Below are 27,296 nucleotides of genomic sequence, written 5' to 3' on the forward strand. Positions count from 1 at the left end.
CTGCTGATGTTGGGATTATTTCATACAGATGTATAGCCTCTAGCGAATAAACCTTTTTGTTTCTGGGAAAGCATTTATCCTCTACAAAAGCTGCAGTGGTGGTCTATTTTGTGTTGCCCCCCCCCCACACACACACACACACCAGGCAGTGAAGGGTGACATGTCAGTGGGAGGAGCTCAAGGATCTTCTGACCCAACTGACACACTAAATGTAAATGGACCTGAATATGTCTGCAACAGGGTAAATACGTTTACTCAAATATATAAATATTTACTTTCCGTTTTCTTTCATTTAATGTTTAGGAGTGGATGGCTTAGCGCTTCGTTTTCATTCCTTTGTTTGCTTTTTATTCCTTAATCCATCAAGAATTTATGTGAGCCACATTTATATTACCTTTGTCAACAATTAGCATTGTCTAATGAATTAAAAACACTTTCTCTATAAAAAAAATAAAGCCCATTTTAGTCAACATAAGTAGATTAAATTGCAGATTTCCCTAAGTAGCATTCTTTGTAACTCTCAATTAATATTTTCCTCTTAATGGATTAAACAGCTTAGAGTTACAGGGTGTGCACTGGTTTTCTTTTGTGCGGGGGAACACCAGAGGTGAGCATCACCAACTCACAACAAGCACCGGAACTACATCAGCAACAGCACAGCCAAAGGCACGCTTTCTGCACAGGTTTTTCGTTCTGTGGGTAAATCAGATTATAATATACATGACCGAAAACCTTTAAACCCTATAAGCACAAAAACGTTATTAACTATGAATTCAAGTAATGAATGTGTGAAACGTACATTTTATACAGGCAAAATGAAATATTATGAACCGTTTCTATCTCAATTAGGAATGAGAACAATTCTAGAAAATTGTAGATTATGCACTCCGGGGTGCAGATATTCTTTTTGAAAAACATTTTATTGGATATTCTCTGTATTTACATTTCAAATGTTATCTCCTTTTCCCCCTCTTCCATCCTCTCCCCCTCCCCTTGCTTCCATGAAGACGATCCCACTCCCAATCTCCCTCTCCCACCTCATCACCTTGGCATTCCCCTACAATGGGAAAATGAGCTTTCACTAGACCAAAGGTCTCCCTCCCATTGATGCCAGACAATACCATCCTCTGCTGCATATGCAACTGGAGCCATGAGTCTGTCCATGTGTGCTCATTGGTTGGTGTTTTAGTCCCTGGGAGCTCTGGGGGCTTTGGTTCCGGAATGTTGTTGTTCTTCCCATGGGGTTGCAAACCCTTTCAGCTCCTTCAGTCCTTTCTCTACCTTCTTCACTGGGGACCCCATGTTCAGTCCGATGGTTAGCTGCAAGCATCTTCATCTGTATCAGTATGACTCTGGAAAAACCTCTAAGGAGGCATCCATATCATGTTCCTGCGAGTAAGCACTTCTTGGCATCAGCAATAGTGCTTGGGTTTAGTGGCTGCATATGGGGTAGATCCCCAGGTGAGGCAGTCTCTGGATGATCTTTTCTTCAGTCCCTGCTGCTCTATTTGTCCCTGTATTTCCTCCCATGAGTATTTTGTTCTTCCTTCTAAGAAGGGCTGAGGCATCCACATTCTGGCCTTCCTTCTTTTTGAGCCTCATATGGTATGTGAATTGTTTCTTGGGTATTCTGAGCTTTTGGGGCTAGTATCCACTTATCAGTGAATCCATACCATCTGTATTCTTAAAAACAAGTTGCCAGCATACGAAACTGTTTTTACTCAGTCAGGAAACATGGCGGAAGAGGGGAGAAAACGAATGTAAGAGCCAGAAAGAAGAGAAAGAAAGGAGAGCTACCTCAGGCTGTCTCTAGGCACCATACAGCCTTCAAAGTCATGGTAGTGCAACAGCCACGCCCACTGCACTGGGTTGTCAGCAGGGAATCATGGATCCCAAGGGACCCTAGCTTTCCTTGATGAATATTGACTACTGATGAACTCTGGAGGAGGGACAGTCATTGTGTTCCCTTGTGTTTCCCAAGAGTAAGCCCACCACTGGATAGCTACCAACTCACTTTCACACAGATGGCCCTCCCTGGTTATGCTCAGGTGATGATAGGACAGAACAAAGAAGCAAGCCTGAGTATAGACAGGGACCTGTAGGGGGTTGTCAGGAATGGGAGGAAGATAAGGGAGGGAAACATGAGAGGCATCAGAGCACATTATAAATACATTTGAAATTACCAAATAAGCTCAATTAAAGTTATCAAAATATGTATCAGCCTTTAGCTTTTCAAATTTTTATTTATTTTTTTCATATAATATATATTGATATTTTGCCCTTTCCCTAACTCCTCCCAGATCCTCCCTACCTCCCTATCCACCCAACTTCACCTTCTTTCTCTCTTCCTGGCCATTTTTAATTCTAGCCATCTAAAAACTAGTCCTTAAGAAGAGCAAGTTTTTGCACTCGCTGTTGTTTAATTAAAAATGAAATAGCCTAAGTGCCTCCAAATGGGGAATGGTTAAGTAAATTATGCTTCTTCCTTTGGTAAAACTATGCTGATATTAAAGTTGTATTTTAAGAGGATGCCAAGAGACTTGAGGAAGTGCAATGATACTTTATCTGTGTTGAAAAGCTGGAAACTCACCTCAAAGTAGCGTGTCTCCAGGTGTGGTGGAAGGGAGTAGGGTGTGCAGTTGAGGGGCTTTTACTGAAGAAGTGTGATTAAAACAACTAAGCCAAAGCTGTTGGCGGAAACTGTCTAATAGAGTAATAGCGAGACAGCTGTTTGCTTTTTTTTTTAACAGAATTTGTTTTTACAATTCTCCATAATTATTGTACAGTCTTATTATAATCATTCATCATTATGTACCACTTACTTGTCTGTGTTTTTTTGTTTTTGTTTTTTTTTTTTTTTTTTTTTTTGTCAAACAGTTCAGCCATGGGAGGGGGATCAAATACACACAAAAAATGTCAAGACCAAAATTGCATCAATATTATTTTGTAAAACAATGAAAAATGGTAAATGAAACCTAAATATCTAATACTAAGGGAAAATCAGACAAATACTGTTATATGTAAAAAAAAAAAAAAAAACTCATTACAGAAATTAGTTTTAGTGGAATTTATTTGAGGGATGTAAATATTCACGAATCAAATAGCACCAGAGAGCTCCACCGAGCAGCATTACTGACATCATTTAGAAACTACAGAGGATTTGACATATAGAAATAACCTAATTGCAAACACTGTATTCTCAGCCCTCTATAGAGATAACTTATCAAAACACATAAGATAACTGTCATGACAAAATGAACCATTTTCAGTAATATGACAATATTCTGAATGGGTTTTGTCACATCAAGTTGTAATAAGGCTGTATATCTGTAAAACACAAACACATATGAACACAAACACACACACACACACACACACACACACACACAAGGGGGGGAGAAACAGCCTAATTGGCCACAGCATTTGCCAAATTTAGTTTGCAGCCTAAGATTGGCTGGAAAGGCTGCCAAATATCAGACACACGTTAAAAGAATATGGTCTTCAGTTAGGTCACAGCCCCGTTATTCTAGCTGAGGCTGCAGTCAGCTGCAGGTGGAGGCACCTTCAACACAATCTCATTGGACATGTTTATGGCATTTTACCCAAGTACAAGGAATTGCTTCACGAAAGGTATCTGACCCAGGAGACACTTGAGAACTTTCTCCATTCAGTGAGGAAAACAATCAAGTAAAATTTATGCACAATAGGTAGTCAATATTTTTATGTATTAAAACATGGGCAGGAGGGACGCAGGCCTGGTGAGACTACCACGCGAGTAGCCTGGGAACAGAGAGGTCTGGGCTGAGCATGCAGAAAGCCCCCCACCACATTGCTTCAACGAACAGGAACTCTGCCTTAGGGACTCGGTTTCCACCCCAGAGGGCCAGTGCATGCAGAACAAACACTCAGGCCATCTGCCACCAGGAACAACAGAGATCCAGGGACAATGCCAGGGTACACAGGCGAGATGGGAACCAATCACTGACAACAACATCACATATAATCACAGACAAGATGGCAAGAGAAAAGCAAAAGAACTTACCCAATGAAAACCAAGACAACCTGGAAACTCCAGAACCCAGCTCTCCCATCACAGCAAACAGCAGAATGCCAAACACTCCAGAAAAAGAAGACTCAGACCCGATATCATACCTCAAGATGATGATAGAGATACTTAAACAAGAATGGGAAGAAAAGCATAAAGAAATAGAAGCTTTTAAAGAGAAAACAAGAAAACCACTCAAAGAAATCAAAGAACGAGAGGAAAACAAAACCAAAAAAATGAAGGAATTGAAGAAGGAATTAAAAATGGAAATGGAAACAATAAAGAAAACACTAAAAGACACAACCCTAGAGGTAGAAAACCTAAAAAAGAAATCAGTAGTCACAGATGCAAGCATCTCCAACAGCCTACAAGAGATGGAAAAGAGAATCTCAGGAGCTGAAGACAACATGGAAACCATAAACAAAACAGTCAGAGAAGATGCAAAAGCATAAAAGCTCTTAACCCAAAATGTCCAGGAGATCCAGGACACAGTGTAAAGACCAAACCTAAGGATAATAGGAATGGAGGAGGGCAAAGAATATCAACAAAGAGGCACACTAAATATCTTCAAACAAAATCAGAAAAGAAAACTTCCCTACCCTTAAGAATGCGATGACCATGAGCATAAAATAAGCCTAAAGAACTCCAAATAGAGTGGACCAGAAAAAAATTCCTCCCAACACATGATAGTCAAAACGCCAAGTGCACAAGGCAAAGAAAGAATACTAAAAACAGTAAGGGAAAAGGTCATGTAACATATAAAGACAGACCAATCAGAATCATACCCAACTTCTCAACAGGGACTATGAAAGCTAGAAGATCCTGGACAGACATCATGCAGACACTAAGAGAACACAAGTGTCAGCCCAAGCTGCTATACTCAGCAAAACTCTCAATCACCATAGATGGAGAGACCAAGATATTCCAGGACTAAACTAAATCTACACAATATCTGAGCACAAATCCAGCACCAAAATGAATTATAGGTGGAAAACCCAATACAAGGAGGGAAACTACATCCTAGTAAGAACAAGAAAATACCTAAGCAAGAAAACCAAAAGAAAAAAGACACACAGGCACAATTCTACCTCTAAGAGCAAAAATAACAGGAAACATCAACCACTATTCCTTAATATCTGTTAACATAAATGGATTCAATTCTCCAATAAAAAGACATAGGCTATCAGACTGCATACATAAACAGTATCCAGCATTTTGCTGCATTCAGTGAACTCATCTCAGAGACTAAGACAGACACTATCTCAGAGTAAAAGGTTGGGAAAAAAGCTTCTAAGCAAACAGCCCCAAGAAACAAGCTAGAGTAGCCATTCTAATATTGAATAAAGTCGATTTTTAACCAAGAGTTATCAAAAAAAGATAAGGAAAAACACTTTTTACTCATTACAGGGAAAATTTGTCAGGAGAAATTCTCAATCCTTAACATATATGCTCCAAATACAAGAACACCCATGTCAATAAAAGAAACCCTACTAAAGCTCAAAAAATACATTGTACCCAACACAATAATAGTGGGAGACCTCAATACTCCACTCTTATCAATGGACAGATCATGAAAACAGAAACTGAACAAGGACACAGTGAAACTATAAGACGTTATGAACCAACTGGAATTAATAGACATCTACAGAACATTTCATCCTAAAACAAAAGAATACACCTTCTTCTCAGCACCTCACAGCACCTTGTCCAAAACTGACCATATAATCGGTCACAAAAAGAGCCTCAATAGATATAAAGAAGACTGAAATACTTCCATGCATCCTATCAGATCACCATGGTCTAAGGCTGGTCTTTAATAACAACAAAGACAACAAAAAGCCCATATACACATGGAAACTAAGCAATACTCTATTAAACAATAGCACAGTCAAAGAAGAAATAAAGAAAGAAATTAAGGATTTTCCAGAATTTAATGAAAATGAAAATTCAACATACCAAAAGCTATAGGATGCAATGAAAGCAGCACTGAGAGGAAAACTCATAGCTCTGAGTGCTTCCAAAAAGAATCTGGAGAGAGAATACACTAGCAACTTGACAGCATAGTTGAAAACTCTAGAACAAATGGAAACAGATACACCCAAGAGGAGTAGATGGCAAGAAATAAACTCAGAGCAGAAATTGACCAAATAGAACAAAAAGAACCATTCAAAGAATCAACAAAACCAAGACCTGGTTCTTTGAGAAAATTAACAAGATTGATAAGCCCTTAGACAGACTAACTAGAGGGCAAAGAGAGAGTATCCAAATTAACAAAATCATAAAGGAAAATGGAGACATAACAACTGAACCTGAGGAAATTCAAGAAATCATTAGATCCTACTACAAAATCCTATACTCAAAAAAGCTGGAAAATCTGGAGGAAATTTATGAATTCCTAGACAGATACCAGATACTAAAGTTAAACCAGGATGAGGTAAACCATCTAAATAATCCCATAACACCTAAAGAAATAGAAGCAGTCATCAAAAGCCTCCCAACCAAAAACAGCCCAGGTCCAGATGGGTTCAGTGCAGAATTCTATCATACATTTATTGATGACCTAATACCAATACTCTCCAAACTGTTTCACAAAATAGAATCAGATGGAACACTACCTAACTCATTTTTTTGAGGCCACAATAACCCTCATTCCTAAACCACACAAAGACCCTACAAGGAAAGAGAACTTCAGACCAATCTCACTTATAAACATTGATGCAAAAATACTCAACAAAATTCTTGCAAAGCAAATCCAAGAACACATCAAAACGACCATTCACCATGATCAAGTAGACTTCATCTTTGGGATGCAGGGATGGTTTAATATATGGAAATACACCAACATAATCTACTATATAAACAAACTCAATGGAAAAAAAAACACATAGGCATCTCAGTAGATGCTGAGAAAGCATTTGACAAAATTCAACACCCCTTCATTTTAAATGTCTTGGAAAGTACAGGAATCCAAGGCCCATACCTAAACATAATAAAAGCAATATACAGCAAACCAATAACCAACATCAAACTTAACAGTTAGAAACTTGAAGCAATCCCACTAAAATCAGGGACTAGACAAGGCTGCCCACTCTCTGCCTACCTATTCAACATAGTACTGGAAGTCCTGGCTGGAGCAATTAAACAGCAAAAGGAAATCAATGGGATAGATTCAAAAATATGGTATATTTACACAATGCAGTACTACTCAGCTATCAGAAACAATGACTTTATGAAATTCTTTAAAAAATGGATGCATCTAGAGTATATCATCCTGAGTGAGATAACCAAGTCACAAAAGAACAAACATAATATGCACTCACTGATAATTGGAGACTAACACCCGAAATCTCTGAACACCCCAGACACAACTCACAGACTATATGAAGTTCAAGAAAAAACAAAGGCCAAAAAAGAACAATAAAAAATCATTATGCTTAATCTTTACACACCAAGAAATCTTTGACTATTTCCAGGTTACATCTTATTTTACATGTACTTTATGCTCATTGTAACTAGTAAGATTTTAAGGCATACTATTAACCTTTAAAAAAAATCAAGTACTGACAAAAATGTATTCATATATATACTATTATGCAAAAATGCTTTTAAAATCTGTACATTTATCTTTGTTTTTTAAAATGAAGTTGTTCAATTTAAAAAACGGGCAGATTTCATGTAGTTATCCCCTAAAAGAATGAAAGATTGGAAAGGTGTATAAAGAGGGCTTTTCCTGAACTTTTAATTTTGTGGATTGGTGCGTGCATGTGCACACTCACAAGTCTGTGTGTGCCTATTCGAAGGTTAATGGTCAACTTTGGTGTGTTTCTCTGTCACTCTCCACCATGTTTTTTGAGACAAGGTCTGGCTAAACCTAAACCTAGAACTCAGGGTTCATCTTGGCCAGCTCTGCAGGAAGTCCCATTGATCTTCCTGTCCCTTTTCCATCTCCTCCAATTCCTGGACACATGCCAACATGCCCAGCTTTTATCTGGATTTTGTGACTCTAAATTCAGGTTTTTCTACTTACACTGACAGCACTTTATCCATTGAGCTATCCCCGCATACCCTGAACTTTTACCATAGTATTCTTAGTTTATGTTTCGTTTTCTAAGGTTCATTTTTATTTATGTGTATGTATATGTGCTCTGTATGCGCAAGCTATGTGTGCAGATATCCACAGAAGCCAGAAGTGGGCTTCAGATCCTTTGTAGGTAAAGTTAAAGCTGGCTGTGGGGCCACCAATCAACCAAACTCTGGTTCTCTGCAAGAGCATTGCTGAGTCATCTCTCCAACTCCCAGTATTTTAGTTTTCAAATGAAAGAAGGCTCAAAGAGGGATAGAGGAGAAACAAAATATATGCAGCAAATATCAAAGGTAATGCTCTGTTGTAATGGCAGTTATTATGCTAATAACTGCATTTACTGGACATTTAGTAAATAAATACGAGGAGTATTCTGAGAACAAGTACTTCATTTAGTCTTGGAAATCCTACGATATACATGGTCTGCCCATCCAATCCAAATTTGTAGACAAAGAAAGAAAGCCACCATTTCCTCAGCAGGAAACAGCAGAGGATTTCAGACACTGGCAGATTTGTTTCACTGGTTAGAGAGTTAGCTTTGTTATCCTCTGTACATTTCTACGATTTTTGAAATACCTCATAATTGAAATTGTTGTGTAGAATCAACCTTAGTTAGGTTTAAGCATCCACATTAAAAATACTGAAAGAGGAAAGAAACATACATGCTACCATCCGAGCCCTTGGGTTTAATGTTTAACCCCACCCTTTAAAAAAATCAAAAAAGGCTGAGAAGGTAGATGAAAATAATAAGGGTGTCTTCTGGATTATTCTAGCTGATTAGACTATACTTTTGACATTTGGGACTCGTCTTACTAAGTGAACAAAAACAATCGTTTGCAAATTGACTTTGTTTCCCAACTCCTCACCTGTACCACCCCACCACCACTTCCCAACTCCACAATTCACGGCCCCCTCCATGGTCTTAGTATTCTGTATATAAATTAATAAATACAACCTGTGAGGTTTACTTAGTGCTGCTAAAATATATGTGTTTATTACGATATACACACTCTCAATAGATAATCTTTTTGAGATTGACTAACCAACTGGGGTCTTGTCCTTGGAGAAGAGTGATTTTTTTTTTCCCTCTTTAGGCAATTTATCACCTACAAGTCTTTGTTAGGGGTGGGGCCATTTGAGGTTTCTACCATTCACACTGGTAAGTCAATAGTTCTTGTCAGGCTTTGCTAAGGCAGTCACAATGTTAGCATATGCATCGCTCATGAGATATGTAGAAGACACTGCCCTGCAGCAGATTCTCTGGTTCTCTGGCTCTTATAATACTTTTGCCTCCCCTTCTGTGATGTTCCCTAAACCATCAGTATGGGCTCATGTTACAATTGGCTCCCTGGTATCTGGAGTTACTCCGTGCAATGCATTTACATCTAAAGGTAGAGGGTTGAGACCCACACGTAAAAGGAGGCATTTGTCTTTCTGAGTTCCCTCACTCGACGCAGTATTTTCTAGTCCCACGAATTTAATCATTTCTTCTTGCAGCTGGACAGTATTTAATTATGTCTATGCAATACAAGTTTTCATTATCCATCTATCAGTTGAAGAACATTTAAGTTGCTTCCATTTTCTGGCAGTTGAGAATAGAGAGCAATGAACATGGCTGAGAGGGTGTCTATGGAAGAGAATATGAAGTCCCTTGGGCATTTGCTGAGGAGTGGGAGGCCTGGTCATATGGCAGCTCTATGACCATCCCCATGTCCATAGTTGCTCCAGTTAAAGTGGGGAGAAAGTTCATAGGAAGTCACCGGAGTACATGATCCACTCCGTGTTCATGGCAGCCCCTCTTGAGAAAGAGGAATTAGCATCAAAATACAAACAGGACCAGGGCAATCCACATTTTCCCCCTTGAGCACAACTCTTACCATTTTGTAATTTATAAAGTATAAGATACACTTAACAGCCAGTCCCTCAATTTTGGCAATTAGATAAAACTCTCTGTCATCTATCCTAACTTAAAAGGCTGACCATTCTACAGCTGAATTATATCCTGGTTTCAGACGGATGTCATCTGAAAACCACCCTCTCAAATTGATATCTTCTTTCTCAGTGCTAACCAGCTTGGGTTGCCTATGAGACTACAACCTGTCTTCAACCTTGTCAGAAATCTGAGAACGACTTATATTACCTGAAAAATATTTGGAGCACAAAACATAGCTTCAAAATTTAGCCAATTTATAAAGACAGCTGATTACCTGAACAGTCTCTCATTCCTCAAAACAGTGGAGCCTCAGTCTTCAGCCTTCTGGCCTAGGGTCATCTGACAGAAAGTGAAGCAGCCTGGTACATCAAGTCAAAGGAGGACTAAGCATATCCTCTCCCACTGAGGCCCAACGAGGCAATCCAAGTATGGGAAGAGGATCCAATGGCTGGAGACAGCCCCTGATACAATGGTTCAAATCCTACATAAAGACCAAGCTGCATATCTGCTACATATTCGTAAGGGGTCCAGGTCCATTTAATGCATGCCCTTTGAATGGTGGTTCAGTCTCTGTGAGCTCCCATTGGCCCAAGCTAGCTGACTCTGTGCATCTTCTAATAGTGTCCCTGACCATTCCAGCTTGCTCATTTCTGTTCCGCATTCTTCCACAAGTCTCCGGAGTGCCACCTGATGTTTGCCTGTGGGTTTTAAGCCTCTGGTTCTATCCACTGCTGGATGAAGCCTTTTAGGACACAGTTATGCTAGGTGTTTGTCTGCAAGCATAGTAGACTATCATTAATAGGGTCGGGAACTGGCTCTCTCCCATGGAGCAAGTCTCAAGATGGGGCCGGTTATTGGCTACCCCTCATTCTCTGGTCCATCTTTATCCCTGCACCTGATCTCCCCCCCCCCACAGTTTCAGACTCCATCCACGTCTATTTTATTCCCCCTTCTGCATGATATTCAAGCATCCTCCCTTGGGCCTTAGCTTCCTTGAATCTCTGGACCATAGCATGGTTATCCTGTGCTTTATGCTAATATCAATTTATAAGTGAGTGCATACCATGTGTATTTTTCTTGGTCTGGGTTACCTCACTCAGGATGATATTTTCTAGTTCTATTTGCCTAAAAATTTCATGATGTCCTTGTTTTTAATAGATGAGTAGTAGTCCATTGTATAAATGTATCACATTTTCTTTATCCATTCTTCAGTTGATGGATATATAGGTTGTTTCCAGTTTCTGGCCATTATAAATAAAGCTGCTATGAACATAGTTGAGCAAATGTCCTTGTGGTATAGTGGAACATCTTTTGAGTATATTCCAAGGAGTGGTATAGCTGTGTCTTGAGGTAGAATTGTTCCCTATTTTCTTAGAAACCACAATGTTGATTTTCAAAGTCATTGTACAAGTTTATGAGCTTTCTAAAAGGAACAAAGTATTTTGTTGTTTTTTTTTTTTTTTTTTTGGTTTGTTTGTTCATTTGTTTATGAAGAAAGTCACTTGAATAAAATCTAACTTTGAATGTCCTGATTTATTTGGTTGGTTGGTTTTGTTTTTAAAGAATTGAAGATTTACTTCTCTAAGCCCAGTTATCAATTAAATACTTCTCTTACACTCTTTAGATTTCTTTAAAAGAGCAAAATGAAACTCTATGTAGTTAAAGAACAAAGGATTCAGACCAGACATGCAGGTGCATGACTTTAATACCAGCACTCAAGAGACAGAAGTGGGTAGTTCATTATGCATCCAAGCCAGCCTGGTCCACAGAGTAAGTTCCAGGATACACAGGGAAATCCTGAACCTGACCACCACCACTTTTTTGCTTGGATAGAAATTTTAACCTACTCTGAGAGGTTGTGGAAACACTTAAGAATAATACATTAGAGCTCTTCAGAGAGATCAAACAAATACAATTACACAGAGATACACATTCAAAGAGATGTCAGAACTGGCTATGTGATTATGGAAGCTAAGAGAACTCCTGATCTTCCCTATATCAGCTAGAGATCCAGAAAACGTGAGCTCAGGCCAAGGCTAAGAGCCCGAGAGTTCAGATTTTTGAGAGCCGGAGAAGTTTTATGTCTCAGCTCAAAGACAGAAAATTCACCACATTCTTTCCACTGTTGAAATGATAGACCAGGCGCCGAGGGTCCAAATGGTAAGTAGATCTACTTACTATTGGTCAAATTGCTCATTTATTTCATAAACATCCCACAAACACCAGACATAAGGTTCTAATGATTATCCACGGGTGTTCCATAGTCCAGTCTTGTTGACACAAAGCATTGACTATCACAAACATGAAAAGAAACAGACCTACATTAAATGGAAATTCTCCTTTTTACTGGCTATGTGAGTGAGCATTGTCCGAACCTCAGTTTTAATGTCTTCATCTGAAAACCAGAACTAAAACTACCTGACATTGTAGAGTTGGTATGCAGCAAATGAATATATCCAATGAGCTCATGCATCTGAAGTGTCTGACATTGTTATTGGGATAGTTATAGTTCACGTATGTATCCCTTCCCTAAAATTACTTGTGCTGTATTAACCTGCAGTCTAAAAGTTCCCAGAAAGAGAGATGCCCCCAACATCAAGTCAAAATTTTTGTGTCTTGTTTGCAGTTGCATTAGTCAGGGTTCTCTAGAGTAACAGAACTTTTAGAATAAACCTTTCTATATAGAGAGAAGGGAGACTGAGTAGAATGGTTTATAAACTGTGCTCCACCTAATCCAACAACAGTTGCCTTAGAGCCGAAGGCCCTAGAATCAATGAGACTGGATGTCTCAGCTGGTCTCCAGTATTACTGGAATTCCTGAGAAGCAGCTCTAAGTAGGCTAGAGTGCCAGGGAAGGAGGAATGTACCTGCTAGTAAGGTGAGAGCAAGCAGGCAAAGAGCAATAGCTTTCTTCTTTCATGTCCTTACACAGGCTTCCAAAAGAAGGTGTAGCACAGATTAGAGGCAGGTTTTCCCAGCTCAAACATTCTGGATTAAAGGTGCCTTTCTGCCTCCAGATCCAGATTAAAGAATGGTCTGTGTCCCTACCTGGAAGATCCAGATTAGAAGTAGATCTTCCTATATCAAATTAAGTAAAACAAACAAACAAACAAACAAACAAACAAATCCCTCACTGGTGCTCTATTTTGCGGTTCTAGTTAATGACAGACATAGACAAGTTGAAAACCAATAACAGTCATCAGAGTAGTCAAAGGAGCCATGTGAATATTCTAGCTGTCTGTGTGCCTATCTTTAGTATAGAGTGCCTTTGTGCTTGAGTGAATGATCTTAAAGGTACTTCATTCCCTTAGTGTCTGCAACTCTTGACTTCCTGATTGTTCTCTCAGCTGACAAGATGCATTTGGGCTTCCTCCCCTCTTGCCTGAAAGAAAAGCCTGGAGTGTTTGTTACCCTCTGCCCACGGTGCTCCTTGGCAAGTCTTTACTCAAATGTCCTTTCCTGTTGTTTTTGGTTTTTTTCCGCCTAAAATTTCTGTAGGTCCCTATCTCCTTTCCTTGCTTCACTTTTCTCCCTAGGACTATCACCATCTTGCAAAGCTACACTTTTACCCCCTGCCTGATTCTCCTACCTAAAATCCAAGCTCCATGCAAACAGGATTTTGTTTGCTTTGATTCCCATATTCCCAGATCTAATATACAAGCATTGATAAATATGTGTGACATGAATCAATGTGTTATGTGAGCCTCATAAATGAGAGAATTTGAGTATTTATTACAAATATAAACTGCTCCAGATATAGTACAATTTACTGAAGATTCCAGAATTTATCCAGCATCATTAATGAGGGCACCTGGTATTTTGATCACTAATATGAATCATCACGGACATATTGTAATTAATTTATTAGTTTGTAAAACTTATCCAACAATAATTTGAAATGAATCCTTGTTTCTCCGTTTAAAAAAATTTTTAAATTAACTGCACATCATAGACTCTACCTCTTCCTGGTTTGTAAAAAAAAAAATTACATATTTATTACATTATACCTTGTGGTACATAGTGCCTTGCAGAATTTCAGAGAGAGAAAATGAACAAAGAGTGGATCTGTGAAACAGAGTGAAACAAAGAATAATAATGTACCAGGCAACAAGACAGCTTTGGTAGAAATTCTGGTGTGGGCTCCTCATAGCACTATGTTCTGTGACTTCTGCTGCAAAGAAACCGAATGCCACTGGGGCCCTCACTGCCCTGAGAACTTACCTACAATCATGTAGCTTCTGCTACGCCGTGTTGCTCATTGTCTTCTACACCAGTGTTTCTTTAACCTACTTTTAAGGTAGAATCTGGCCGCAAGGGAGTCTTGGGAATGTGGAATAAGAGTATCAACAAGGCCAGAAAATCCGAAGCATAAAAACAAATGAAAGCTTCACACAGCTGCTTGAGGTTTTTTGTTACTGTTATTCTTCTAGGGCATAATTATATGTTAATGTTTACCTCTCTTAGCTATCTGGTTTCGAACAATTAGGAAATACATCACATCATATACTTCATGTCTTCATATTAGTAAATACTTCGTAAGTCAATAAGACTTAACGTATTAGTGTTGGTAACTGAAATATCATTAGTGCGTTTTATTTTTCTAAAATTTAAGTTTTAAATTAAAATATAGTTAAGTTGGGATGTTTTTACTGTTTAACTTTGGGGGGGGTCAAAAAGGCCTATTAAAGTAAGGCAATATGAACATGGAAGAAATCTAACACTTTCTGCGCCCCTCCACCCCCTGCCATTCACCAAGACTTTCATGTCTTGCTACTGTTCGTTTCTTCACTAGTTTGGTGATAATTCCATATTAGTATTGTGAAATACACTGAATGAATTTCAAAGGTAACTACCACAAATCTGATGCACGTGGAACACCAGGGATCACTGTCCAGCAATAAAAGGAAATGGACTACATATGTACTTATAACCTGCATGAATTTCAAAAGCATTACACTAGAAGAAAGAGGGCAATCTCAAAAATACATGCTATTATCATTTCATTTGTGTGGAGTGACTAAAAAATAAATGAAATGAGAGTTATCGAAGTTTCTGGTTCTTGATCGCTGAAGTGGAAGGGAGCTGTAACTTCAGACTGACAGCACAAAGCGTTTATGTAGATAAGTGTTTTTGTATCTTAATTTTAGAAGTAACTACTGTAGGTGTTAACATTCTATACATCTGTTCATGGATCTATACATGAAAAAAAATGAGTTTTATTTACTGTTACACTTGGAATTCCTTGTTCTTTGTTCCCTCTGTGCTTAGCCACCATCTCATCCAGTCTTAGACGGGAGGGGGACATCACTGAAATTTTAGCTACTGAATGATTAGCCTCATAATCTTACATATACAGAGATGTTGTAGTCCTTCACTAACTTTCACCTCTCCAGAGGAACCTAGACTCTATCTTAGAAATTCGTGGCAAGTATCGTCATAATATTTTTAACTTCCCAGTCTCCTGCAAAGGAAAGTCACAGAATAACATGTGGTAATTTCAAGTTCTAGATCAATTTTGTCCCCTGGAGGAATATTCCTCTAATGAACACTAAGACTTTCAAGAGCAGAAGCCAAAATACTGGATTCAGGATACAAAAGTGTTGTGCCTTGATCAGTAGATATAGCTAAGAGAAATGTTCTCCACACACTCATTACCCAGTTGGGGGAAATAGAATGGTGCATTAGTTATTTGTTCAGAGAAAGTGTTTTATTCTGAAGGATACAGCTCCAATGTTAAAAGCATTTTCTGTCCACACAGAATCCTAACTCTTCCTTAAACTACCTATTTGTGACGAGACAGACGTTTCATAATGATGGTTTATGGATATAGTGCCAAACTCCAAGAATAACAGCCTTAATTGTTTTTCTATGAAGAGATTTTGTTGAGCAAAAGCAACACTGTGTGAGATGACATTTAATCATGGCGTCCACTAAGTGAACAGAAGCAGCGTAATGGTGACCCCCAAATTATCCAGACTGTTGTTCCAGCAAGGACAAACGCTTGTTCTACACCGAAAGAAATGATGTGCAATCCACAGAAGAAAGATCTCTCCCACATTATAATGTTCAGTAGAACAATTTCATGATTGATCATCCGGCCATTGTTGAAGCCAGCTAACAGTTCTTCATTGAGACATGTGTGGTCTTCATTACTACAGTGGTAAACCCATCATTGTGTATGATTGTATTGGCACCACTCATGGGGGAACAGAATTGACTGGCATCAACATGGAGGGTCAACTGACACACATGGTCATAGTGCCTTGGTTAAAACAAATTCACATGGGGGGTTAATATGATCACACACTGTGTTGATCTCAAATGGTTCGTTCACTCTTATTCTCCAACCTTCCTTACGCCAGGCTAGTGATAATGTTGTCTACCATCTCTTTCACTATGTAGCCAAACCTCTCCACCTACCCATGAACTGTGGATATCTGATGACACCATCATCCAGGTAAAATACAATAAGTTAAATGCATTATTGGAGTTCTATTCTCCACTGTCCCACAGGGCCTATTTTTAAAGTTGGCCCTTAAGCTTAAAAAAAAAGAAAAGAATTTAAGGCTAAGAATAATGAACTGAAAGGCAAGAAAAAATTAAATCACTTACAAGCAGAATGGTTCACTAAATGAGACAGTAATGCTGACACAATTATTCCTGTGAGACACATTATTCAAAGGGTGGTAACAAGGTCCATTTTGAAGCAGATCTCAATGTTTGCATATCTATTAACTAATATTGACCTTGTTGTGGATCGGAGCATTACAGGATATTAAAGCAGTTATAGAACAAAAATTTACTATGTACATGTATGAAACTTTCAGAGAGTTAAAAATGGAAAAAAATAAAATTTATTTGACAGTAGAATTTTTAAATCATTTTTCAGTTTCCCTATTTTAAGGAAATGCAAGTATGGTTGGCATGAAATCAACATTTCTCCAGATGTCTCAGGTAAGAACAATGACAGAAATAAATTTTAATCATGAAGGATCGGGGATATGCACTAGGATATGACAGTGCTTCAAAAGAAAAGGCTGGGTTACTGGACACAAGTTCTAAAATGATTTTGAACTTTAATAACTGTAGGAAAGTCAAGACCCACAGAACCACAGAGCCTTGGACAATTAGCTTGAAGGTTCACTAAGAAGTTCCTGCTCACATTCCCAGCTCCTCCCCATTGCTTCTAAATCTCTTCCTCAGATGACTTTACAACTAAATAAATAAATGAATGAGTAACCCAGTTATCAAGAAGCTAAGGTCCTTAGAGGCAGCCATTCTATCTTTGGACAGCACACAGAATAAGAACATCTTCCAAATTACCAAAATCTTGATAATCTTCAGAGTCGTTTGCCTGAGATAATATTGCTCTTCCATGATTTTATTTTGTGTAAATCTGAAAATCTCCAAAACTGCTCTGAAAGCTTAGATTCAAACTGACATATTTACACGAGATTAGTCTGTAGCACAGTAGAGAAGAAACACAGCACCATTCGCTCTCCAGATGTTAGTTCTATGCTCAGAAAGTTTCATATCAAAATGACCTGGATGTTACACTAACATTCAGTATAGTTAGTAACACTCATCAGGAACCCATCAAGTGCCAGACACCTCACAGAGGACCTCTAGTGCAGGGTCTCACTCAACTCTCCTGACAACCTATGAGCAGGTTCTAGTTTCACCCGTTGTGAAATGCCTAAAATAGAAATATTTCGCCCAAGTTCAGATGCCGCAGAATCAGCAAAGCTTAAATACTATCTCAAACGTCAAGAAAAGTAATGCCTGTATGCTCTGAGCACTACTTTATGCCAGCCCCAAGCCAAGTCTTTATCTTAGGAGGGAAATATATTGTTTTCATTGGACATGCAGCAAAGTGAGGCAGAGAGAAGTTTATCTGACTCCTGACACCGTAAGGCCCAGCCTATCCGAACAGCCTTACCTGCAGATGTGGACCTTACATGCCTCTCTTCCAAAATCAGCTTACTGAATTTGGCATATCACCCCAACCTTTTAAAAATGTCCAGATACTGAACAAACCATTTCAATTCAACATTTGGTCTCTACTACCTTTTAACGATGAAGATGGTAAATAAAGGTATCCATGTGTATAAGTCACCACCTTATGTTAGGGAGAAGGTGACCTGGGAAGAAGGAACATATAGGTGGTAGACAGGTTTCCAGAGGCAACCATTCATTCATCCTGTGGTATCAGTGGTCACCAAACCTCCCAAGCACCCTCCCCTCCCACGCATCCCATGTCTCCATTCATGCACAAAATAAGCTTAGTTTTTTAAGTATCCCAGTGAAGAACATATTTACCGTAATAGTTTATAGTCAGTAACTATCAAGCAGTAATACCAAATCAGTGTGAAGAAATTGTTTTTAAATATGTTTTAGGATTTATTTACTTTATGTTTGTGAATACAAACTGTTGCTCTCATTAGACACATGAGAAAAGGACATCAGATTCCATTAACAGAGGGTTATGAGCTACCATGTGGCTGCTGGGAATTGAACTCAGGACCTCTGGAAGAGCACTGAGCCATCTCCCCAGCTCATTTTTGTTTTGTTAAGATTTAATGTGTGTTTGTGTGTGTGTGTGTGTGTGTGTGAGAGAGAGAGAGAGACAGAGACAGAGAGAGAGAGAGAGAGAGAGAGAGAGAGAGAGAGAGAGAGAACATTGGTGCTGTCTTCATACACCCCAGAAGATGGCTCCAAATCCCATTACAGATGGTTGTAAGCCACCATGTGGTTGCTGAAAATTGAACTCAGAAACTCTGGAAGAGCAGTCAGTGCTCTTAACCACTGAGCCATCTCTACAGCCTATAAAATAATGTTTTTTATTTATTATTATTCCTTATCACTTTATTTTTTTTAAAAAAGAGGGATACATTTACAGATTTTTAAAGCGGTTTTGGCATAACATTATATGAATAATTTTGTCAGTACTTAATTCTTTTAGAGGTTTGATAGCATGCATAGAAATACCACTAGTTACCATAAGAATGAAGTACATGTGGGACAGAATGTAACATGGAAACAGATTTCTTGTTGGGTATAGATTAAATATAATGATCTGTGAATACCAAAATTGCCACAAGGCTATTATCTAAGCTCTTGAATTATTAATGATTTGAGGTCCAGGTGTACCACACTCTGAGAGGGTGCTATACACATTTTTTCTCTAAGAAGGACTGAGGTTTTCTTTCTTTTTTTTTTTTTTTTTTTTTTTTTTTTTTTTTTTTTTTTTGGTCTTTGTTTTTCTTGAGCTTCATATAGCCTGTGAGTTGTTTCTGGGGTGTTCGGAATGTTCTGGGATTAGTATCCAATTATCAGTGACTGCATATTATGTCTGCTCTTTTGTGACTGGGTTACCTCACTCAGAATATTCTCTAGATGCATCCACTTTCCTAGAAATTTCATAAAGTCATTGTTTCTGATAGCTGAGTAGTACTCCATTGTGTAAATATACCACAATTTTGTATCCATTAATTTACTGAAGGACATTTGGGTTCTTTCTACCTTCTGGCTATTATATATAAAGCAGCTATGAACATTGTGGTGATGTGATTTATTGTATGTTGGAGCTTCTCTGGGGTATATATCCAGAAGTGGGATAACTGGGTCTTCAGGAAGCACTATGTCCAATTTTCTGAGAAACCACCAGACTGATTTCCAGAGTGATTGTACCAGTTTACAGCCCCACCAACAGTGGAGAAGTGTTCCTCTTTGTAAGCATCCTCGCCAACATCTGCTGTCATCTGAATTTTTGATCTTAGCCATTCTGACTGGTGTGAGGTGGAATCTCAGGGTTGTTCTGATTTGCAATTCCCTGATGGCTAAGGATGTTGAGCACTTGCTTAGATGCTTCTCAGTCATTCGATATTCCCCAATTGAGAACTTTTGGTTTAGCTCTGTACCACATCTTTTAATAGGATTGTTTGATTCTTTTGTGTCTAACTTCTTGAGATTTTTGTATACTTTGGATATTAGGCCTCTATCAAATGTGGGGTTGGTAAAGATCTTTTCCCAATCTGTTGGCTGCCATTTTGTTTTCTTGACAGTGTCCTTAGCCTTACAGAAACTTTGCAATCTCATTAAGTCCCATTTGTCAATCTTTGACCTTAGAGAACAAGCCATTGATATTGTTCAGGAAATTTTCCCCTGTGCCTATGTGTTCTAAGGTTTTCCCTACTTTCTCATCTAATAGTTTCAGTGTATCTGGTTTAATGTGGAGATCTTTGATCCACTTACACTTGAGCTTTGTACAAGGAGATAAGAAAGGGTCTATTTTCATTCTTTTGCATGCTGAGTGCCAGTTGGACCAGCACCATTTGTTGAATAGGCTGTCCTTTTTCCATTGAATGTTTACAGCTCCTTTGTCAAAAATCAAGTGACCATGTATGTGAGGGTTCATTTCTAGATCTTCTATTCTATTCCATTGATCCATGTGCCTATTTCTGTACCAGTACCATGGAGGTTTCAGCACGATTGGCTTGTAATATAGCTTGAGGTCAGAGATAGTGATTCCCGCAGATGTTTTCTTGTTGTTGAATATGAATTTCACTATTCTAGGTCTTTTGTTATTCCAGATGAAATTGCACATTGCTCTTTCCAACTCTATGAAGAATTGGGTTGGAATTTTGATGAGGATTGCATTGAATCTGTAGATTGCTTTTGGTAAGATGGCCATTTTTACAGTGTTGATTGTTCCAATCCATGAGCATGGGAGATCTTTCCATTTTCTGAGATTTCCTCGATTTCCTTCTTTAGACATTTGAAGTTCTTTTTCATACAGGTCCTTCACTTGCTTAGTTAGAGTCACACCAAGATATTACCTATTGTTTGTGACTATTGTGAAGGGTATCTTTCCCCTAATTTCTTTTCACCCATGTTTGTCCTTTGAGTAGAGGAAAGCTACTGATTTGTTTGAGTTAATTTTATATCCAGCCACTTTGCTGAACTTGTTTATCAGCTGTAAAATTTCTCTGGTGAAATTTTTGGGGTCACTTACATATACTATCATGTCATCTGCAAAGAGTGATATTTTTACTTCTTCCTTTTCAATTTGTATCCCTTTGATTTCCTTTTGCTTTCTAATTGCTCTGGCCAGGACTTCCAGTACTATGTTGAATAGGTAGGGGGAGAGTGGGCAGCCTTGTCTATTCCCTGATTTTAGTGGGATTGCTTCAAGTTTCTCACTGTTAAGTTTGATGTTGGCTATTGGTTTGCTATATATTGATTTTATTGTTTTTAGGTATAGGCCCTGGATTCCTGTTCTTTGCAAGACTTTTAACATAAAGGAGTGTTGAATTTTGTCTAATGCTTTTTCAGCATCTAGTGAGATGACCATGTGGTTTTTTCTTTGAGTTTGTTTATATGGTAGATTATGTTGAAGGATTTATTTATATTAAACCATCCCTGCATCCCAGGGATGAAGCCTACTTGATCATGGTGAATGATCATTTTGATATATTCTTGGATTCGGTTTGCAAGGATTTTGTTGAGTGTTTTTGCATCAATGTTCATAAGTGAGATTGGTCTGAAGTTCTTTTTCCTTCTAGAGTCTTTGTGTGGTTTAGGAAGGTGGGTTACTGTGGCCTTGAAAAATGAGTTAGGTATTGTCCCATCTGAATCTATTTTGTGGAATAGTTTGGAGAGTATTGGAATTAGGTCATCAATAAATGTCTGATAGATTTCTGCACTGAACCCATCTGAACCTGGGCTGTTTTTGGTTGGGAGGCTTTTGATGACTGCTTCTATTTCTTTAGGTGTTATGGAATTATTTAGATGGTTTACCTGGTCCTGGTTTAACTTTAGTATCTGGTATCTGTCTAGGAATTCATCCATTTCCTCCAGATATTCCAGGCTTTTGTAGTAGGATCTCATGATTTCTTGAATTACCTCAGTTTCACTTGTTAGGTCTCCACTTTCCTTTCTGATTTTGTTAATTTGGATACTCTCTCTTTGCCCTCTAGTTAGTCTGTCTAAGGGCTTATCAATCTTGTTAATTTTCTCAAAGAACCAGGTCTTGGTTTTGTTGATTCTTTGAATGGTTCTTTTTGTTTCTATTTGGTCAATTTCTGCTCTGAGTTTATTTCTTGCCATCTACTCCTCTTTGGTGTATCTGTTTCCTTTTGTTCTAGAGTTTTCAACTATGCTGTCAAGTTGCTAGTGTATTCTCTCTCCAGATTCTTTTTGGAAGCACTCAGAGCTATGAGTTTTCCTCTCAGTGCTGCTTTCATTGCATCCTATAGCTTTTGGTATGTTGAGTTTTCATTTTCATTAAATTCTAGAAAATCCTTAATTTCTTTCTTTATTTCTTCTTTGACTATGCTATTGTTTAGTTTCCATGTGTATATGGGCTTTTTATTGTCTTTGTTGTTATTAAAGACCAGCTTTAGTCAATGGTGATCTGATAGGATGCTTGGGAGTATTTCAATCTTCTTATATCTATTGAGGCTTGTTTTGTGACCCATTTTATGGTCAATTTTGGAGAAGGTGCCATGAGGTGCTGAGAAGAAGGTGTATTCTTTTGTTTTATGATGAAATGTTCTATAGATGTAATTCCAATTGATTCATAGTTTCACTGCATCCTTGTTGAGTTTCTGTTTCCATGATCTGTCCATTGTTGAGAGTGGGTGTTGAGGTCTCCCACTATTATTGTGTGAGGTACAATGTATTTTTTTGAGCTTTAGTAGGGTTTCTTTTATGAATATGGGTGTTCTCGTATTTGGAGCATATATGTTAAGGATTGAGAGTTTCTCCTGACAACTCTTCCCTGTAATGAGTAAAAAGTGTCCTTCCTTATCTTTTTTGATAACTTTCGGTCGAAAATCGACTTTATTCAATATTAGAATGGCTACTCCAGCTGGTTTCTTAGGGCTGTTTGCTTGGAAGTTTTTTTCCCAACCTTTTACTCTGATATAGTGTCTGTCTTTGTCTCTGAGATGAGTTTCTTGTATGCAGCAAAACACTGGATTCTGTTTATGTATCCAGACTGATAGCCTATATCTTTTTACTGGGGAATTGAGTCCGTTTATGTTAACAGATATCAAGAAATAGTGGTTTCTGTCTCCTGCTAATTTTGCATTTAGAGGTAGAATTGTGCCTATGTGTCTTTCATCTTTTGGGTTCCTTGCTTAGGTATTTTCTTGTTTTTATTAGGATGTAGTTTCCCTCATTGTATTGGGTTTTCCACCTATAATTAGTTGTAGTGCTGGGTTTGTGGTCAGATATTGTGTAAATTTAGTTTTGTCCTGGAATATCTTGGTCTATCTATCTATGGTGATTGAGAGTTTTGCTGGGTATAGCAACTTGGGCTGACACTTGTGTTCTCTTAGGGTCTCCATGATGTTTGTCCAGCATCTTCTAGCTTACATAGTCTCTGTTGAGGAGTCCAGTGTAATTCTGATTGGTCTGCCTTTATATGTTACATGACCTTTTTCCCTTACTGCTTTTAGTGTTCTTTCTTTGCTTTGGGCACTTGGTGTTTTGACTATTATGTGTCGGGAGGAATTTCTTTTCTGGTCCACTCTATTTGGAGTTCTGTAGGCTTCTTTTATGCTCAGGGTTATCTCATTCTTAAGGGTAGGGAAGATTTCTTCTACAATTTTGTTGAAGATATTTACTGTGCCTCTTAGTTGATATTCTTTGCCCTCCTCTATTCCTATTATCCTTAGGTTTGGTCTTCTCATTGTGTCCTGGATCACCTGGACATTTTGGGTTAAGAGCTTTTAGGCTTTTGCATCTTCTCTGACTGTTTTGTCTATGTTTTCTATGTTTTCTTCGTCCCCCAAAATTCTCTCTTCCATCTCTTGTAGTCTGTTGGAGATGCTTGCATCTGTGACTACTGATTTCTTTTTTAGGTTTTCTACCTCTAGGGTTGTCTCTTTTAGTGTTTTCTTTATTGTTTCCATTTCCATTTTAAATTCCTTCTTCCATTCCTTCATCTCTTTGGTTCTGTTTTCCTCTAGTTCTTTGATTTCTTTGAGTGTTTTTCTTGTTTCCTCTTTAAAAGCTTTTATTTCTTTATGCTTTTCCTCCAGTTCTTTAAATATCTCTATCATCATCTTGAGGTATGATATCGGGTCTGAGTCTTCTTTTTCTGGAGTGTTTGATGTTCTGCTGTTTGCTGTGATGGAAGATCTAGGTTCTGGTGTTGCCAGGTTGTCTTGGTTTATTGGGTAAATTCTTTCGCTTTCCTCCTGCCATCTTGTTGTCTGAGATTGGTTCCCGTCTCTCCTGTGTACCTGGCCTGTGTCCCTGGATCTCGGCTATTTTTGGTGGTAAATGACTTGAGCGTTTGGTCTGCACACAAAGGCCTTCCGGGTGGAAACCGAGTCCCTAAGGCAGAGTTCCTGCTCCCCTGGACAAACTGGAGGTCCGCACCTACCACACACTAGGCCTAGCCCTCTCTGTGCCCTCGTTACTCACAGCAGTCTTGCCAGGTCTGTGTCCCTGGATCTCCGCTGTTCCTGGTGGCAAATAGCCTGAGCATTTGGTCCACTTGCAATGGCTTTTGGGTGGATAACTAGTCCCTGTTCCAGGGTTCCTGTTCCCCTGAATCAATTGGGGGTCTGTGCTTTCCTTGTGCTCAGCCCAGACCTCTCTGTACTCTGGCCACTCACAGCACAGTCTCACCAGGCCTGTGCCCCTCGATCTCCACTGTTCCAGGTAGCAAATGGCTTGAGGGTTTGGTCCACACGCAAGGGCCTTCTGGGTGGACACCGAGTCCCTAAGGCATTGTTCCTGCTCCCCTGGACCAACCAGAGGGCCGCACCAATGAGGCACAAGGCCTACCCCTCTGTTCACCCCGACTACTTACAGCAGTCTTGCCAGGCCTGTGTCCCTGGATCTTTGCTGTTCCTGGTAGCAAGTGGCCGTAAAATAATGTTTAATAGTACATCTATTTAAGTCCTAGTGATGGTCATTTCTTCTAAGGATTAACTTTTGAAAAATAAGGCACTAGGTCAGATATACATTGACTGTTATACTATAATGCTATAGTTATATAATTGTGGTTGTTACTGTTGTTATATCAAGATCTTAAGTTCCTTTGAATTTGTAGGCAGGCCTAAAGCATCTTTTTCTGTTGATTTTAGCAGGAAGTATGTTTATTTTACAATATTTGCTCATGATCCAAATTTGTTGGTCATCTTTTAAATCAATATTGTGATTGTAGGGGTTTTTTATTATTTTATTTTATTGGGTCTGTGCATTTACATTAACACACATGTAAATGGCACACACTGTGGGTTTGTAAAAGTCAGAAAACAGCTTGAGGAGTTGCTTCAGTACTATCAGGTTCCAGGGCTTAAGCTCATGCCATCAGCCTTTGCAGCAAGAACACTCAGCCAACTGTAGGGTTTTGTTTCCATTACTTATTTAGTTTACCATTATGGTTTTACTGTTATCATATTAAAACTATCTAACTCTGTAAATTAAGTACCTTTTATTGTGAGTCATACACAAGCTTTTTCAATAATAAATATTTGTCATCTGAATAATAATCCCTTAAGCCCACAAATCTGTCATATTGCCTGTTGTTGCTTTGAAATACCATAATATATTCAGTGCATTTAGCAGTTTTCTGTTGTGTTTGATTTCAGTGTTTGACATTTATTATAATAACCTTTATTTCAGTTTATTGAGGATGCAACCTCCTTACCTAAAATTCGACCATTTTAATGTTACACTTTTTTGTTATTACTCTCAGAAACAAAGACCTCTTAACAGCCTGGAATCTGGCTCCTGTTCTTTCACATTGCTTTAGGCCTCACATTTGTAAAACGTGAAAAATAGAAAACCCTGACAACTGAAAAATATCATTATTCTTGGGGATAATTGTATTTATAGTTCAGAGCAGGGCAAAATTGAGAATTGTCAAAACTGTATTTCTCTTTCTCCACAATGTAGCAACAATCCAAAAGCTAAGGCATTTAATTAAAAAGAAATAGAAGCCATATGTCTAAATCTAAAATCGGGAAATATTTTGTTCTAAATATTTTAGGTTATGCTTTTAACTGTATAGCAAATCTCCCTCAGATATTTCTCTGTAAGACAGGTGTTACTACTGTCCTTTTCCTATTAGCTTTATTTTGAAATAATCTGTAACGCTATTGTCCCTCTGGGAGATATAAAAGGTCACGTTCCTTTGCTACACTATAGAATTATTCAACAGAGCTTACCAACTGTACTGGTAATGTAATTCTTACTATACCTCAGAGGGAAAATGCTTCTTCAGATACATTCAGAGCTGGTGGTATTTGTAATGCTAATGCATTTTGTCAGAGACTGTCTCAGCTGGATCAGTTCCCCACGTGTTCACCTAATGAGGTTCTGGTAATAGCGTGAAGAAAGACACAATTCTCATTTGTCATGTCCGCTCCAAAATAAAAATTACATTAGTCACTTATAGGATCCCTATGAAGGTTCTTTGGCTGTCTCTGATCCTTGGAATTTATAAAATAGAGCTTGACTTTTGAAACCACAATCCTGATTGGCATCTGATGGCTTTTGTTTTCTTTCAATAATAAAATAGGGAATGGTAAAAAAGAAAAAAAAAATTTAGGGATTCCCCGTCCAATGGGCATCATAATATACTAAATAAAATAAAATGGACAGAGCTATTTGGCCAAGAGCCAGCTCTGTTCTTTTAAAAGGGGGAATCCAGATGCCCCCCCCATGTCTCTGTCTCTCTGCCTCTGTCTCTCTCTCCCTCTCTATCCATCTATCTCTCTGTCTCTCCCTGTCTGCTGTCCATCTGGATTCTTTCCAGTTATTCATAAGCATTCTCCTCTATCCCTTTTATTAAGTGATCATGGAAGTCTTGAAACTTCAAGTCCTTAAACATACTCCCTAGTCTTTTGCACAGTGTGGCATAGCAGAACAGTACCCAGTAAATCTATGAGAGTCAACATGAACACATACCTGTGTAATCTTCTGTTCACAAAGCATCATCGCTATTCTTTCCTAGATGCCCCCCATGTCTCCGTCTCTCTGCCTCTGTCTCTCCCTCTCTCCCTCTCCGTCCGTCTATCTCTCTGTCTCTCCCTGTGTTCTGTCCATCTGTCTGTCTATTGCTGTCTCTCCTTCTCCCCCTTTCCCCTTCTTCCTCTCTCCCTCCCTCCCTCTTCCCCTTTCTCCCTCCCAGTGCTTGGGAGCAAACTCCAGGCCTTTTGCACATTAAGAAATTGCTCTGCCGTTCAGCTGCACCCCACCCTTTGAGGGTTTGG

The 27,296-nt window shown here is 38.6% G+C and overlaps 1 pseudogene across 1 annotated transcript in view; it reads left to right on the forward strand.

Annotated features, from left to right (window-relative positions):
* Positions 1-27,296, forward strand: part of LOC308435648 (splicing factor 3A subunit 2-like) — a 42,405-nt pseudogene that overhangs the window by 552 nt on the left and 14,557 nt on the right. The window lies entirely within an intron of this gene.

The sequence above is a fragment of the Micromys minutus genome, assembly GCF_963924665.1.
Source record: "Micromys minutus genome assembly, chromosome: 23".
NCBI lineage: Eukaryota > Metazoa > Chordata > Mammalia > Rodentia > Muridae > Micromys > Micromys minutus.